The sequence below is a fragment of the Cheilinus undulatus genome, linkage group 13, assembly GCF_018320785.1.
Source record: "Cheilinus undulatus linkage group 13, ASM1832078v1, whole genome shotgun sequence".
NCBI lineage: Eukaryota > Metazoa > Chordata > Actinopteri > Labriformes > Labridae > Cheilinus > Cheilinus undulatus.
In genome coordinates, this window is record NC_054877.1 from 40632065 (window position 1) to 40650231 (window position 18167).

At 36.7% G+C, this 18167-nt stretch overlaps 1 protein-coding gene across 4 annotated transcripts in view; it reads right to left on the bottom strand.

The window, feature by feature from the left end:
- slc6a9 (solute carrier family 6 member 9) overlaps positions 1 to 18167 on the bottom strand; it is a 145568-nt gene that overhangs the window by 123013 nt on the left and 4388 nt on the right. The window contains exon 1 of one of the 4 annotated variants that reach the window (XM_041803127.1): positions 14358 to 14465. The exons of 1 other annotated variant lie outside the window; for it this stretch is intronic. The gene's annotated coding sequence lies outside the window, so the exon portion shown is untranslated. Of the gene's footprint in view, positions 1 to 413; positions 548 to 8686; positions 8834 to 14357; positions 14466 to 18167 lie in introns of those variants that run through there. 2 more of the 4 variants (XM_041803124.1, XM_041803125.1) reach the window with 2 other exon arrangements.

An 18167-nucleotide genomic window follows, 5' to 3' on the forward strand; every position in this document is an offset into this window, starting at 1 on the left:
AAGGACTAATCGATTGACTGTTCCTGCTTTAGAAAAGACATGACAACCATCATGTGATTATATAACTTGTTTGGCAGTGACACGCTTCAGCTCTTAGTTAAATACATATAAATAGTGAGAAAGTTCTATTAGTGACATACAGTAAATCCTTAAGCTGTCTTGTTGACACTGTAGCGGCCGTCCTTCAGCACTGACTCCATGAACAAAAACTCCAGACTGTACTAAAAGCATCCCAGCAAAAGCAGAGAAAGTTTCCATATATAGCCCCCATTCAGTGTCAGAAACATACATGAACACTGCCTCTCACATGTACAGGAGCCTCACAAGGACTCAAGACCGCCCCAGGACATTCATACACAGCAGGCTGCACATTGATGAAAAGGAGTGAAACTAGGTTAAAAAGCAGACCTTACCATCCACGATTCGATGTCTGAGGAACATAGAGGGAAACTTGTACAGCAGGGAGGAGAAGCAGCTCAGCCGTGAGAAAACTAACTGGTGCGCAGGCTGGAGTCTGGGATCAAGTCATAGTGCTCTGGCCCCGTCCCACCGGTTGACTCTACCAATGTATACAAGGCAAGGGCTGAGCCTAGCCTATTGGGCTGGTACAGGAGGAGTGGCAGAGGCTGCATTAAACTCACTGTGAAATCTGATGTGTCTGGTTGCTCTCAGGACAGCAGTCACGGACCTAAACAATCTGCTAAATATTGCATTAAATAACTATAATGTTGTAAAATCTGATGTAGATTTGTTTGCTGTGCCTGTTGTTAAGAACAGTGTCTTTCCTGTTGATGCTGAATTGATTCCTAAAGTTCCTCTGAGTATTTAAAGCTTTAAATCACCATATTCCTCTCCAATTCATTGTGTTTTTTATTTATTGCTCCACTCATAGATCACCAAGGTGCTCTTCTTTTACTGGCCCTCATCTGTCCCCTAAATGTACCCATAAAGCACGTAAAGCACTATTTACGATTATTACTTTCTCATGAAACCAATATTTGTAATCAATATTTATTAACAGTAAAAATGAAAATATTTCAGTGAAAATAAATAAAAATGTCACCAATAAAGGTGAGTTTTATCTCTGATGACTGTACACTTTTATCAGTTCATGTATGTATTAACCAGTAATATAAGAGCTACTTACTCAAGTAAAAGAAGCAATAACAGCCTCCTCACAGTGTTGATTTTGTCGATTAAAACTATGACTAAAAATGTTTGCTGACAGCCTTTATTTCCATGACAAAAACTGGACAAAGACTGACAAAAATAGATCTGTGATGACTAAAACTGACAAAAACTAAGTTTCTGTCAAGATGACTAAAACTAGACTAAAATGCAATGTCGTTTTTTGCCAGACATTCAAAATTCTCAGAATTTCTCCACTGTGGGTAAATCTGTCAAAAAACAATGATATTCTGCCTCAGCATTAGAAAGAAGGGACCCCAAGTTTAGCAGAGTGCATAGAACACACTACCATGATTTGTTACCAAATTTTGGCAAGACAATAAACACTTGAATTAAAGGTAAAGACTAAAATGTGAGGACTTTTTATGGACTAAAACTAGACTAAAACTAAAAAGGGTAGAGATGATTGAAATGTGACTAAAACTAAAAGACATTTAGTCCAAGGACTAAGACCAAGACTAAAATTAAAAATAGCTGCCAAAATTAACATAAAATTTAAGAAATGTATTTGTAAATTTTTTAGTGATTTGGTTTAAATTTATTTGGATTTTTTTTTACGTATTTTATCAAAATTTGGAACATTTATTTGTAAATTTTGGGGGATCTGATTCAATTTTTGGGGGGAATGAGCTTTAACACTTTTAGGCAATCTTATAAAATTTGAGAAATTTATTTTTAATTTTTTTGGAATTTGATTTGAATTTTTTTGGGAGGGCAGGTTTAATTTTTAGTGATTTTCATAGAAATTTTAAACAATACCTTGTAGATCTTGGGGAATTTGATTCAAATTCCTGTGGGAATTAGCTTTAAAACTTTTCAGTATTTTCATGGAATTTTTAAACTATTTGTTTATTTTGGAGGATATGATTCGAATTGTTCGGGAAAATTTGCTTTGAGATATTTAGGTGTTTTCATGAAAACTTGAGAAATTTATTTGTCCATCTTAGGGGAATTTCATTTGAATTTTTGGGGAAAATTTGCTTTGAACTTTTTTAGTATTTTGTAGTAGTTTGACTATTTCATTTATAATTTTATACTACAGCAGGTTTTAAGGTGGAATACCTCTTTTACCTGAAATCTGTTTGAAATACCAGTTTAAGGATTTTTTTTTTAGGCAAGGGTATTAGCCTATACTCTACACATCATGCAAACATTCAAGTTTAAATTTGAAGAATTCCTACTTTCCTTTTTTTTGTATACGTTTGTCTTCTTAAAAATAAGAAAGACAAAATCATCACACCCTTCAATGCAGTTTAGACTGAATTTGCAAAAGGAGAGAAAATAATTGCAGTTAGATATATTTTTCAAAACTGTTGATCCTTGGCTTAAGCTACCAAATTTTGTGTGTGTTATAACAAAGAATGGTTTATAAGAAGAGGAACTCAAAAAATAATCACTTGTTAAATTGCAGTGTTGGGGGGAAAATTCGCAATTAGATCATTTCCCAAATCATTTAGCCCTACTTTGTATTATCGAAGGAACTCAAACAAGTCACTATTTAATCCTCTTTAATCTATAATAGTTTAGTTTAGTTTAGTTTAGTTTATTTATTTGCACATGATAAAACAAATTGTGCAGGGGAGGTTAGAAGCCAAAAAGCCTTGTCAAGAAACCTCCCCCTGATATAACAGTAGTTAATCTAGGCAGCAATGCAGGTTAGAAAATAATAATTGTTACAGACTTAGTCACAGATTTTTTTATAACTTCTTAATGTACTCTTTTCTATTTTTAAGCTTTTACACTCTTTTTAAATTTAATTGTCTTGTCAAAATTGCATCAAACTTATATCTGTTTTTCATGTTTGCTGTGAGAAGAACTTGGAAGTGTCATGTTTGCATCTAAGGTGTGGCAAAATTCAAGTTTGGCTTCTTGGCACACCAATCAAAGCTTGTTATGTTGGTTTTTCAACATAGCAGCCATAGTTTTCACCAGGCTAACCAATCAACATGCAAAGATGAAAATGTTCTTTGCTTGCTCTCATAACCATAATAGCAAACATTAATTCAGGCTCAGTGGCCTGCCAATCCAAACACAATGATCAGAACATGTTTCAAGAGGCTTTAAAGTCATGACAGAAAACAAAGTTTCTGTCTGCCAAAACTGCAAACTTTGTGGTTACCTGGCTAACAAATCAACAGGTGAAGATCAAAACTGGTTTTATTTTTCTGAAAACAGCCACAATTGCAAATACTGTTCCTAGTCTTCAGTCTTTTTACGATATTTTCTGTCTGTATCTCGGTAACACTGAGAAGTAAGGTTAATAATAATAATAATAATAATAATAATAAATTTTATTTGTAATGCACTTTACATTTGGCAAACAAATCCCAAAGGTTGTCACCAAGATTACACAGTAAATCACAATTTCACCATTATGACAATATGAGCTTTACCATTAAAAATATCAAAGTGTGTATTTATCACAAGAGATGAAGTGTATTCATTTTTATTGATATTGACATAGTTATGGAAATTGATATTCTTACCATGCCCATTCCTAGTGTCACAAATTTTATTCTTGTTAGAAAATGTACAGAACTGATATGTTACCTATCGACATATTATAAAATCCTCACATCTACTCACACACATAAATAATATCTGCATAAGGTTAACAGAAAGATGTAAACACTGATTAAGACAGTGATTATGCTAACATTAACATTTTTAACCAGACTCCCTCTTTGCTTCTCTCTGCCTCAGTGTTTTCAGGAGTTTTAACCATGTCTTAAATCCACTGATTAAAAGTGTTCATTTCTTCGGCTCTGCACACTCCAGGGCTGTTTTTCTGCTTAATGCATGTCTGAAATGTCATGACACGGCTCCTGTCCAGCATATAAATAACAATAAAGGAGAGGACCAGCCAATCACTAGTCATGGCTGAGCAGGAACCAAATCAACTAATTCCTGTCTTTAGCCGGTGTATCAGTGCAGCTTTAGTGATCAGCACATTTCTTGTTTATCTTTTTCTTTTTGGGGGATTTATTTTTGGATAAAATCAGAGCGGACTGATCATTTCCCTGTGTTTGAAATTTTAATGTCTTGGGTTTGTGGCTGTTAAATGAAATTTCTTATGCGCAGAATGATTTACTGATTATTGATCTCACTGATTGGTTACGACAGTCTTTATCCAGGAGACTTCAGCGTTTCTCTGCTGCTAGTAAATTTAACTGTCGTTTTTTGACAGGAAATGGTTAAACAGGAAATGGATGGTGTAGAATACATAAGGTAGTATATGATCCACATTGTTTTCAGAGACATGGTTTATCTATGATCTTGGGCAACAGCACTACATTACCCACAATCCTGGAGTAACACAGTGATGTCTTTGATTGGTTGAACAACAAACTTTGGTTATCAGCTGCTATCAGTGAAGTTAAAAGTTGCTGAAAAAGTGGATGGTTACTTTTGATGTTGTGGTACTACCTGCAGTCACATGCATGCGTTTGAGGCATGTTGGGTGCTAAGGATTCATCATGGGGCCCAATGTACCACTGGTGGGGGGAGTCGGAGTCAAGCTGAACACACACACGTCATGAAGTAGCCAAGGTCAAGCTCGCTGGCATTGCTTTTAACCCCGATTATATGCTCGGAGATACCTGGCGGTTTTCGGCCCTCAGGACATCCCCAACACAACCACGGGTCTACTACCCCCCCTTATGGTACCCTATGTCAGTGGTTCCCAACCATTTCTCCTTTGAGCCCCCCTACTTGTTTCAAAGAGAAGCTGTGCCCCCCCAAGACTCACATGAGAAGAAATGTTAACATATTGTTGCCAAAAATCAACATCCATATATTTTATTGCTAAAACCCTAAGAAAATGGCTCTACACACATTCTCTAAACAAACAGAATACTGTATAAATTTAAATGTCATAACATGATCTTACTTCATATGTGAACATCTTACAGTCCTCCTTCCCACCTGATTGTGCCCTACAGAAGCTTACTTGCAACATCTAGGCCTTACTCCAACCTCACTTTTTGGTCAAAACAAGTCTAAAAAAATCTGCTCACCTGGCTTCAGATCAGCCAGTAGAAAATTTGGACCTTAACTGTACAACTGAATCCCCATATACAAAGATGTTCATCTGAAAATGTGGTCTGAGGGTTTAATTACCCTTTAAATACAGAGACTTGCTGCAGATCTAAAAAGCTAACCCAAGCCTGCACCAGTCAAACTAAGATGAATACAGAGACGGGGTTTACTATAATCTGCATGTACAGATTCTTCAGCATTGACCTCATGGCCTCTGCCTGAGCTTTGTTCCTAAATCTATACGTTTGTTCAACACCTCAGTTTCTGCATGGTTATGTGCTCAATCATGTGATATCTCAGTTAACACATGACATATGTCAAGAGGCAGTCTGAGCTAACAGTAACCTAATCAGCAGTCTAATTAGATTTTTATGAGACTACTTCTCAAGTGTAATGATGTTTAAGAAAACCATGTGAGCAGAATGTAATGAAAGCAATTAAGAAACTTTGAATAAGCACAGCTTACTTAATCAGTGAAACACAAGTAAATGAATGGTAGAATAAATCAAGAGCTTAATGATGTAGACAGTGAAAATACACCAACACCACAGAATCTTCAGCAACACTTGACTGCAAAGTAGACGTACCAAGAGCCTGGGTTTGATGTAACATTAAGCCACCACTCCTATTTCACTTGATCGCTACTTAAAATATATGTTAGTAAGACTTTTAAGAGGAGAACTCAAAATGCAAACTAGGGCTGTCACAACCAACATATTTAAACTTTGATATAAAGCTAGTAAACTTGAAACAACATCAGTACCTGTTTCAGTATCAACAAGAATGTCCTCGGCTTTCAGTGTTGGGTAATTTCTGGTTTAGTTACCTAAATTTACTCTGCACACCGTCAAATATGTTGGCAGTGTTTCGACAGACGGCGCAATCTCTCTTGCTACAGATTTCCGATCATTTGGTAGAGTAATTGGTCAATAAGCTTGGTTCAACCAGAACCTTAACAGACAATAACAGCAGAGAGAGAGAGAACAGCTGACGACAATCAAGTAGAAAGAAAGCACATGTGGTGAAATCAGAGGTTATTTTCTGATTGGTTCACAGTAATAATACTCTAAATAACTTAAAGGTACTTTGGCAAATGCAGGAAGTTTCTCAAGATAAACAGATGTGTAGTAATAGTGTAAAACTAAACATGCAGATGTTTGTAATCAAGTAAAAAGAGGAAGCACCACTTGTTACAAACAAAATCGTGATAACACACTCCGTCGCAGATGGCTAACTACTCAGCTGTCAGTAAACAAGCTTTATTTAGCTTTTCATTAAAATGCACGTCAAAGAATGTGACAGAGCAGGAGAGAGGTATTTTTGTGTTGGGAAATGGCATGACAGGCAAGAACATGTAGATCCTGTTAATTAGTGGTGAATAAAAAAATACTGGTCAAATTTCTGCCATAGAATGGATTTTTGCAATGCTGTGATCACGATTTCAAACTCATGCACTGGGTTCTACTGCATTAGTGTAACAGAGTGATGCATGACAGACAACAGCTCAGTCTGAGTCCAATTATCAGGATGTTTCGCTCTGACACGTGTAGTCTGAGCGAGGTAAAAACTGGCTTAGACTACTCAAATTCAGTTAGATTTTGGGCCAGCAGCAGCATCACAGCTCATAATCAAACCTTGGCCTGATTATGGTATGAGAATAGGGCTGAACGATTCAGAAAAGTTATCGAATTGCTTTTTTCTTCCCCCCAATACTGCGATTTAATATGGGATTATTTTGTGTTCCCTCATAGTACATATTTTTCAATAAATACAAGTAATAAATCATTCTATATTAGAATCTACACAATATTAGAATATACTAAGGCAAAACAATTCAAAACAAACACCTAATTGTGATTATTTTGGCTCATATTGCACATTTGGTATCAATTGCACTATTGAAGGGAATGATCATTTGCATGTCATTTCATTTTAAATAAGAGAAAATTACACATTAGTAAAGCAGGAATTTCTATTCTCAAAAACTGGAATGTCTGCATAATGTGCATAAAATCTTGCTGCAAAAAGGTATTCAACTGGTATTTGACACATTTCAAATTAAAGAAGTATTGCAACTTTTGTGATTTATAAATTGCAGCAGGTCATATTGTGATTTAATGTCATTTGTAATTAACTGCCTAGCCCGAGTCATGAACATCAAACGCTCTTGTAGTGTGAAATAATTAACAATGCATGGAAGACGCCCCACAACCACAATTCAACAAGACCAGCGTGTCAGAATTGCTTTTGCATCGTCGTTTTGTATGACACCCTGACCATCCTTGTCGGACCCACTGTATACAGGTGGGACAAGTCCCAGTCACTTTTCAGAATCAGTCATTTGGACCCCCACACTTTTGCCTGGTCACATCTGTTTGTCCACCCTGCACAATTTGAGAGTGCTTTCAGTCAAATCCAATCCACTTTCTCGACAACAGAATGATCAACCAGCCTCCAGACCAGGTTTTTACATCTACCATGCGTCGGCAAGATTTAACATTAAGCACTGCAGTGAGCTAAGATGTGTGTTCAGTTCTCTCCAAGCTTGACGTCTGTAATAACAGCAACATACAGCGAGTGTGCTCACACTGTATAGCGTCTTTGTTGGCCATTGTGATACTTAAGTATGCATTTTAATGAATGATCTCTTTTAATTTTATAATACTGCAATATAATACCACAGGAAGTAAAGGAAATACGGTGATCACGTTCAGGCTACATCACCCAACCTTATAGATAATTTGTTATTGTCATCAAAGAAGACAAAACAAAGATCTAAAGATATTTGGTATATACTCCCAAAGAGTTATTTAGCCGTTATCACTGGGTCATACAGTTATATTTTCAGAAATCATATGAATACAGCAGGTGCACACTGATCCTCTCTGACTCACTTTCAGTAAAAAGTTAAAAATAATTTGGTAAGGGTATCTGCAGTATGCCTTTTGATGCATGGACCTCCTTGGCTTTCCATGTCCTTTAGGTTAACTGAGTTCACAAAGGTTAAGTGACAGGCAGCTTGTAAAGAGGTGAAAGGGTGAGTGACAAATTTAGTAAAGGTTGAAAAAGTCACTCTGTTAACCCCTAAATGAATTTTCACATGCCCCACCGAAACAAAGATTTCTAAAGTCCTAAAACAAAAAGAAAAAAAAACACATCTAAGTTTCACAAAGAACATGTTCGGGTCAACCGCTGACCCTGATAATCCATCACAGCTATGGAGGTAGAGGTTTGATGTTGGTTAAGACACAGGAGTATGCTCCATAGTTACACTTTAACCACCATGAACCACCATTAGTATCTCTTTGTTCTGGGAAGAGGATGACCTGTTGAGTCACAGAACTAAAAGGTAGACTGCTCAGAGAAAATGAGCTGAATCTTTAAGTCTTATTTTGGAGGTTCTGGGGGGTTCTGAACCATGAAATGAAAAGACGATAAAAACGATAGAATTGGTACTTACTTTTCTTTATCTTAAACATGGATGCACCATCCCCTCCAGTCACGTGATCACCAAGCCTGTTCTGTATGTCACTCTGCATGCCCCCTCTAGCAGTAAGCAGTCTTTCCTCCTCTTTAGCATGTTGTACATACAACATAATGGGTTGGACTCACAACAGAATTGTTATAGCATGTTGTATAATGCAACATTATTGGATTGCAAAGCAGGCTGGTCTCTTATCAATCATCTCCATATGCAGCAGTATGATTTGGATATCAGCAGCTCTGTTGTGTCATGATAGAGAGCCCCTCCCTCACACTGGACACAGAAATGTAAATATGACAACCGTGGCTGAGTCTTTGTGCTGCATGTTTAGAGCAGGGAAACAACATATTACTCTCCTATGCTGGATACTAACAATAAGGCAATGCACTGGAAACATGCTGAATTTGGGTTTTAGTATAAATTGGAAAAAACAGGATTTTTTTCACATCTCCATTCGTATGTTTATTCCTGTAACCCCCACTCCTTTCTGCCTACCAACAGAGCGGGGAGACATGGCTGGAAATGAAAATGAAACTTAAGATTGAGCCCTGTAAGAGCTGATGATGTGACGACAGTGCACAATGTCACAAAACAATGTAATAAAAACTCGTGATGTAATAACCGGTCATGATGTAACAAAAAATGATACACACGATGCAACAACTTTTTATGCAGAATGGAATAGTTTATTAACATCTACGCAAGCAAAATGCTTTTCTCCTAGTAGTGTAAAAAACATATTAAATTATAGTCAGTCTTTTATGGATTAACACGCTAAATGCATCTCCATAGTGATTTAAACAATTTTAAAAAATTATCAATTGATATTACTTTTGCTCATACTGCAAATTTGATATGAACTGTTACATGAAGGGAAATTAACATTTTTATATGAAAAGTGTTGCTTGAATGTTTGCATACAGGAAGTGTTCCAGTGTGTGTTCAGTGCTGGTGGATTGAGTTTAAATCATGATTATGATTGAACCTCCAAACGTGCCGTGTTTTTGTCATGTGTTTTAGCCTAAATGAAGCACTAGCACCCTTTAAAGAAACAGTGCTAGCAGCGTTGTGCCTGAACACCACCGATGCTGAAATTACTCTATTCACGATGCACCATGATGCAGACGGGGATGACGGGACACTGCTTGTCTGTTTCCCCTCTGCAGCTGTACATACTGCAAATATACTTAAAGTGGCTCATTTCCTGTACAAACAGGGATGCTTTCAATGCATTTAAACCAGGGCTGGGCAATTAAGTGCAAATTAGATTAAATCGCAATACGGCATGCTGCAATTTTCAAATCGCAGACAATGAAATATTTCAAAATACCAGTCTGATAAAAACCTGTTTTCTTTTATGCTCTGCACATTAGGCAAAGATTCAGTGTCTTCTTTCATTTTTTTGCAAAAATTACCCCCCAAAAAAAATCTGGTTCATGTATATGATTTTCTTCAACAAAATAAGAATATTAAAAAAATGATCATCCCCGTCAGTTTATATCAAATTTGCGACATAAGCCAAAAACACAATAAGGTATTTTTTCTAAATCATTCATCCCTAGTTAAGCTTATCCAATAGTACGCCTTTTATAATACAGAATGATTTCTTGCGTATTTTTGTTGAACACATACAATGAGGAACCTAAAAATAATCGCATATTAAATATCAAGCGGTATATTGGAGGGGAAAAAAATCACAATTACATTCTTTTTGCAAATCGTTCCGTCCTAATTTCAACAGTAGTCTGTCGCCACTCAACCAATCATCTCCAGTGTTATTACAAGGCCGGTGTTAGACCATGGACGTACTCTTAAACTGCTCTAATGAATGCAGTCATGTGCTGTCTGCTGAAAAAATCATGGAAAGACTGAGCGAGTCAGGGGGAATTAGCAAAGAAGGCAGGGAAAAGGATGTTATGAAATTGTATATTGATCCAGTGAGGGTGATCAATGCATTCAGAATCTGCATTTTAAAGCCCTCTCAGGTCTCGTTTTGTTGTCTGATCATAACTGTCAGGTTTGATCTGGACAAATTTAGGCAAGGAAATCCTCTCAGTCAGTCTGTCTTAGCTAAACCTCTTTAAAGTTTTATCTTGGTGTCCTCGGGCCTTAGGGTCAGGACCTGGTCAGTTGACTTGAATATGTAACCTGCTGCTATAAGGTTCATGTTTACTTAATCCAGGGAAGGATTCAGAGCTGGTGCAGCTGCTCTCTAGCCTGGAAACACATTTAAATGTAAACTCATGTTTTATTGTCTGTGTTGGCTCAATTGTATTCAACATTTTATAGATTCACATTTAAGGATTTTTTGAATGTACAGGGTTCCAGGTAGAGATGGCGATTTACACCCATTAGACTGGGGGTGTGTTTGCCACGTGCAGCTGGCCATGTGTGTCCGCTCTGGCTTTCAAACCAGGCCTGTGTCTCCCTGCTGTCATAGCCCTGTCTATGTTCTTAACTTTTACCTCAATAAATCTCTGATTTGATTTGTTTTGTAGCTGAACTGAGCTAACAGAAATCCATGATAAAATGGTTCTGTAGAAATTAGGCGAGTTTTTACAAACCGGAAGTGGAACAGAAAACTTTATCAACAGTTGAAGTTTGGAAAAAAAAATATTAGATACCAATGTTTTGGCTTGTGACTTTGTTCAGGATCGTCAAGAAACAGACTGCAAACATATTCTACTGATGTGGATGTAGATTTCTGCTAAAACAAGGCAAATGTGGCTCTCTAGTGATTTTTATCCTGTCTAGTTCGAACCAGACGTGTGCATCTCATGGAAAGAAAAGGTGAGCCTCCTACTGTCTAGATTCTTCGCGTGTGAGACATGCATATCAGGCATGTGAGACATCACACTCATGCAGGCAGACTGAAATGCATGACTTGTTAACATGCAAGCAGAAAGTAAAACGAAGCTGTCGCTGCCAAGATGCACCAAGCAAGATGTGCCCAGGTTTTAAAGTAATTTAAAGTGCTCACTGATTCTTTTTCTCAACCGTGGAAAACAAGACATGGGACACAGACCTTCTTTAGCCCTCTATGTTTTCTGTCATGTGCTGCTTATCAATCTTCAAATCACACTTCTGAATAAAATAAGTGATGGTAATGTCTCCAAGAGTTAGTTGCACCTGAACTGTATAAATATAAGGACAGTTTCAACACGTCACAAAATAGTATAAAAACTTTCTATGGCCATCACCACATACTCCTTAGCAGTAAAAAATAATTTTCCACCAGAAGCAACAACAACTTATCCTCAGCTCTCATGCTCAAGCCGAGGTCAGACTACACATTTTTACCATGATTACAGTCCAGCCTGACAGTCATATGTTTTCAGGACCCGGTGGCTACGAAAGTTTGTCGTTTCGTCTCATGTAGTGTATCGTAGTAAAGAAACATCTAAAACACCTCATGACCTCCAGACAGAATGTCTAGCATGTTTGAATTTTGTCCTGCCTTTTCAGATGTGTTCACAAATCAATGCAAATGAGTACAGGGCACTCTGCATGTACAGCGGTCACAAATGTAAACAAACCAAATGGTTACCTGGAGTAAGAGCAAAGAAGTTGGTGCTGTGAGGGCTGCAACAAACAATTATTTCATCAGATGATTATTTTCCAGATTCATTGACAAATCATTGTTTTAAGAATGTTTTTATCCCATTATTAATAAAACAGAACAAAGATATCCCTACATTTTTATTAATCCTATTACATTAAACAACTTCAACATGCCAAAGAATACTCACAAAAAGTTATTATTGTTATTATTTCCTTATTATCACCACATTATTATCAGAGAAGTTCAAAACTTGAACAAATTTTACCAAGTGTCTGGGTGTCATTTGATTCAAATAAAGTCTAACAGCAGATTAGCCACTAGCCATGATGTAAATTAAATTATGTATTAAAGATTTCTCTTAAAATCAACTTTGTAAACTCATTTAATCTCCTAGTTTCGCATGACAACACTATGTATGGACAAATTGATAGAGTACAAAGCATTTGATAATGGATACAGGAGTAAAAAAAAAGAGATTTTAAAAGACATTTTTTACACTTTAGGTTGTAAACTATCTGAGATCTAAACAACATTTTCATTATTTTGTCAAGCCAGGACTTTCTGTCTTAAAATCCTTCTAAAACATCAACACTGTGGTGCACATTTAAGCTCTAAACATCTTTTTTTCAGGACAACCTGGGCTTTAACAATATGTTTGCTGCAGTAATGTCACTTGAATTAAAAGAAAAAGTTATGGGACTATAAAAACAAATGAAAAAACTAGATAGAAATCAAACCATAGATTTTATGTGTGACATGGTCCCACAGTTGGGGACCAAAAAATCCTTATGTGACAAAAGTCTTCAAAAATTCACAAGAACAGGATACACACCGTGGGACTCACCGAAACAGACATTGGCACTCACTGGAAAACTCCCTTTTCCTTTGTCTTTCTGCTTTCATCCCTTTATTTTACCTTATTTTAGTTATTTCTTTGTTTGTTTCTCTCCTCATTTTTTACCCTCCTCAATTTGTACCCAATTTGTTGTCTCTTTTTAATGTTTATTATATAATTTTCTAAATCAACACCACAACTTGCTAACCATTTATCTGTTGGTTTGTACACATTTGTTTGTATTCACTTATGGATGATTTTTTTTTTTTTAATCACACATTTACCACAAAAGTCCTTAAGCTTTTTTGAATTGACTGAATTGAGCCATCATTTAAAGCAGTTCCTGTCTGCAGAGATGCAGAGAGACACATCACAGGTTCTCTGTCTCTCCTTCTCTCCATCAGGAGCTATTAAGGCCATCTCTCCCATGATCTAACTGTAAAGACATGCACAGTTTGGCAGAGAATAATGTGATGACAAACAAGCCTGCCATTGGTTGTCACAGCCCATGTGACAACCAATGAGGGAAAACAATATGGTGGCTAATGCTAAGCTAGTGGCAGAAATAATCAAAAATGGATTAAAAGATGTTAAAAAAAGACATTAAATGTTTGAGTTACTGGTGTGGATTTAATCTTTAAAGACCCTGGAAAGTCACCCAGGTTTAAAGCTTGCTAAAAAAAAAGCCTCTTTAAGGGCTACCAATTCATGGGTAGCAGTATCAGAACAACACAATGGCTAGCTCCAAGAGGGAAAAAAGTGAGTGGCTACAATTTATGCTTCAATCGTTCTTAAACCTTCTACAGCCTGTGTTTTTTTTTTTTTTTTTTTTTTTTTTTTGTCATATACAAGAACTTAAAATTTGGTATGCTAACAAGATCTGTGACCATTGTAACAGACACAAAAGTCTGAGTAAGCTGTTCATCAGCTAACAGCAGCATCAAACTTTTGTTAGAGGAAGACAGTAATTAACATTTAAAACTGAAGAACTACATATTCTATTCAGCGGATGAAAGAGTTTGAAAATTGGAGTTAAATTTGTGAGGTGGCCAGAGAACCATTCCCCTATCTTTGGTTGCCTTTCTTTGTTTGCTTCTGGGCAAAATTTTGCTGACGTTAGCCAAAACAACTCTACTGATAGCTAAGTGCATTACCTTGTTTTTCTAATATTTTCCCCTTAGCAACTAAAAATAAACAACAGGCATGAAGAAGTTCATTAAAAAGTCAGCATGGGAGTAGTGTTATCCTACCTTTGTCTCTCATTAGCAGCTGTTACTTTGACAGGACCTTAACGAGTGCTGCAGTCTACAGATGCACAGGTGTTAGTAATTACACTAACGACGGCTGCTCCTATTCAGCTGCAATATTAAGTCATAACAGCGTGTCAGTAAGTCAACATTCACTGTTTTCAAGATTAAAAATTAGTGTGAGAAAATTTCAACCGATTATGAAACATGATGAAATTAACATTGATGGTTTCTACAAGGGAAAACACACCATCAGAAAGAAGCATGTCAAAGGCTAAGTCATTTTCCTCTGTCTAAAACAACCTGAACAATTAACCAAAACTTACTCCCCACAGTTTAAATTAGCCAATCACATCCTAGTCGTTAACGTTGTTCTATTTCTATTATTGACACATGTGCATCTGCTGTGAACCTCAGTGAAGCCGATTTTAGTCAACAGCCAGAATCAGTAATCAGAAGTCAGTGTGGATCAGCTTTGCAACAGGCATTGCTCATTTAGGTCCAGATGTGAACCCACTTATTATATCATGTTTAAGATGCTGCACTCCTCAGCAAACACCTTAACCAGTCAATGCAATGGGGCCCCCAAGTGGCTGCAGCGTACTCAGATCTATCCTGTTCTCCCTAACACTTCTCCTCTTTCCTCCTCATTACTTCACAGCAGAGTTCAACAGAACATCTATACATACTATAGGTGCTCTGTCACTAACTTAAGCTTTAGAAGAGAGATCTCCAACATGACGGGTCACTAGATGCTGCTATCAGAGCTGGACTGGGAAGATAATTTGGCTCTGGTACTTTTAATCTTGAACCTGTCAAATATGGCAAACTACATAATTTTGTCCCCTTTGATTAGTCGCTCTTCAAATTATCCCCGTTAACTATTAAATAGCTCAGGAGTGAGGGTCAAAGTCACATCTGATGGTGTGCATTCAGTCTGGTTTCACTGACTCTCTTAAGGTCAGAGGAATGTGGCGGTCATAACATCCCTACTGAGGAGGGGCATAAAAACTTTACTATTAAACAGAACGCTTCCAGCACTTTCTGCATGAATAGAATTGCACAAGTATGGAAACAGGTTGAGTTTATCCTTATAAATAAGGATACGACAATAACTCTGTCAACAAGTTGATCATACAAAATACAATAACAAGGACTGTCACAAAGCTCAGAGTCCTGTGTTAAAATCCAAAGATATAAGACATTGAGAAGGTTCATGCATCTACAAGACACCACTGTTATCAATCAGAATTATAAACAAGCCTTTTCTTTGCAGAAAATAAAAGACTTATATAAATGAGTGTCATCAGCATAAAGATGAAAACTTGCAATAGGAACATTATGACTGATACTGCTGATATAAAATATAAATGACAGTGGTCCCAAGACTGAGCCCTGAGGCATGCCAATTTTAACTTCAAGACATTATCTGATATGCCGATATTTACAGATCAATTTTAGAACAATGGTTAATATTAGAATATGTACTTCAGTCCTGGGACTTTAGTCCTTTGAACACATTTTCATATATAAGACTGAATAAAGATACAAACTTGAGTACTTAAAACAAATTTGAACATAAAAGATTGAGAATGAACAAAGACTAAGACCTGAACTGGCGTAGGTCTGCTGGTCCAGCCTAAAACTTTACAAGCTTAGTAGTACAAATTAGAGATGTTACTTTAATATTTTTTTCTTTCTGATTTGATTCCGCTACCAAGGTGTTGGGTATCAGCCAATGAGAACCAGTCTGATACCATGTGAACTTTCTGGACTGACTGTGCAGACTAGCAAACTATTTTACACCTATATTTGACTTAGATGATGGCTCAACAAATAGAATCATAACGTACAGCATCTCTGTGACCCAAAGTTGTTTTTCTGCTGATTATTGAGTTTTACTGCTAAATATTAAAATAACAATAATGCAGGGGCTGCATCACAAGCTCTCTCTATCTCTCTCCATTGTGCTATTCAGGCAGCATAACATGATTACGGAAAAGCCTGCCATTGGCTGACAGACACTCACAAAGGGTAAACAATATGACAGTTGGCATTCAAGCTAGCAGTAATAAATGATTAATCATTTAAGTCCCAAAAAGTCAGAGTTCCAGGCTCGCTGAAAACGCTGGGATTCAAACACATCAATAGCGTCAATGGGAAAGCACAATGGCTACCTTCAAGAGGAAAAACAAATCAGAGGCAATGTTTTATGGTTCAAAAGTTATTTAACTTTTGATAAACTGTGTCACTTCTTGTCGTGTACGACAGCACCAGTCTTGAAGGCATTTTAACGACCACATTCAGAGAAAAACTGTCGCACAGCCACCATTCTTTGCTGCTCTATAAACGGTAGCTTGTGCATGCAGTGTTTTCTGGCAGCAAAGAACAATTGGTTTTGGTTTACAGCGCTATCATTTAGCATCGCTAAACAAAGAAAAAAAAGTTACACCAAACGGTATCAGATCGGTGCATAAACTCATGTACTCGCCGATACCAATGCCTGCATTTTAAGCAGAATTTTAGATGCTGATATCGGACTCTGAAGAACTCTCATACAAATGCTAAAACTGGGCATAGAGGTCATATTTCCATGATGGCATCTGCCATCATTACATTTACGTACTTAAAGTAAAGTTTGAAGTTCAGCATTACATTTTTTTAATCTTTTAATTTTGCTTGAAACACTTTTTGTATGAAACCAAAACATACAGGTACATCTCAAAAAATTGGAATATCATGTTAAAGTTTGTTTTTGCTCGTGATTTGCTTCAGAAATTAAAAATTACATTCATTCAAGATTAATTTCATACAGAGTGCAACATTTCAAGACTTTATTTTATCCTTCACAGTAACTGCTTACAGCTCATGAAAAACAAAAATTCACTATCTCAAAATATTGGAATACCAGAAAACATCAGTCCAAAAAAGATTTAAAATACAGAATGAAGGCTAAAGGCTGAGCTCATCTCTGTTGATTGTGCTTCTTTTCTTACCACTCTTCCTTTAACTTTCCATAAATATGCCTTGATACGGCCTCTGAGACCAGCCTGCCCTTTCAGCAGTGACCTTCTGTTGCTCAACCTCCTTGTGAAGGGTGTGGATGATTGTCTTCTGGATGTTTGTCAAGTTAGCAGTCTTCCCCATGATTGTTGTTGTGTGTACCAGAGTGAGCTAATGAACGCGGAGGAAGCCTATTTTGAGATGGTGGATTTTTGATTTTTGTGAGCTGTAATCATCAAGATTTTAAAAAATGTCTAGAAATATTTCACTTTGTATGAGCTGAATCTAGAATAGATGAACATTTTAATTTCTGAGGTAAATCACAGGGAAAAAATGAACTTTAACATGATACTCCAATTTTTAGCTGCATCTGTATGTTTGGGTTTCATCCAAAAAATGTTTCAAGCAAAATAAAGAAATAAAAAAAAGATTTAATGCTGAACTTCAAACTTCTGCATCACCTGCAATCAGTTGTAATGATTGTAAATATTTTTAAGATTATACTAATATGCATGAGGGATTGTACCACTTCACATAGGTTAAAAGTTAAATCTAAGGACCAACTTCCTCTCAGCTGTAAGGAACTTAGGAGCTTACTGCCTCATTTTTGATGACAGAGTTCTTTGGAAATCATTTCAGCTGTTCAGTGTACCTGACCTGAATTTACCACAGCATCCGTTTCCTTTTTTAGGAAGTGCAGGGGAGAGAAATGCCAACAGATTTGTTCATCTGCAGCTGACCAAACTTTTACAAATCTGCTGTTGATCTGAATGAGTACACAAAAAGGAGGAGAAACTCAGTATCTTTAAA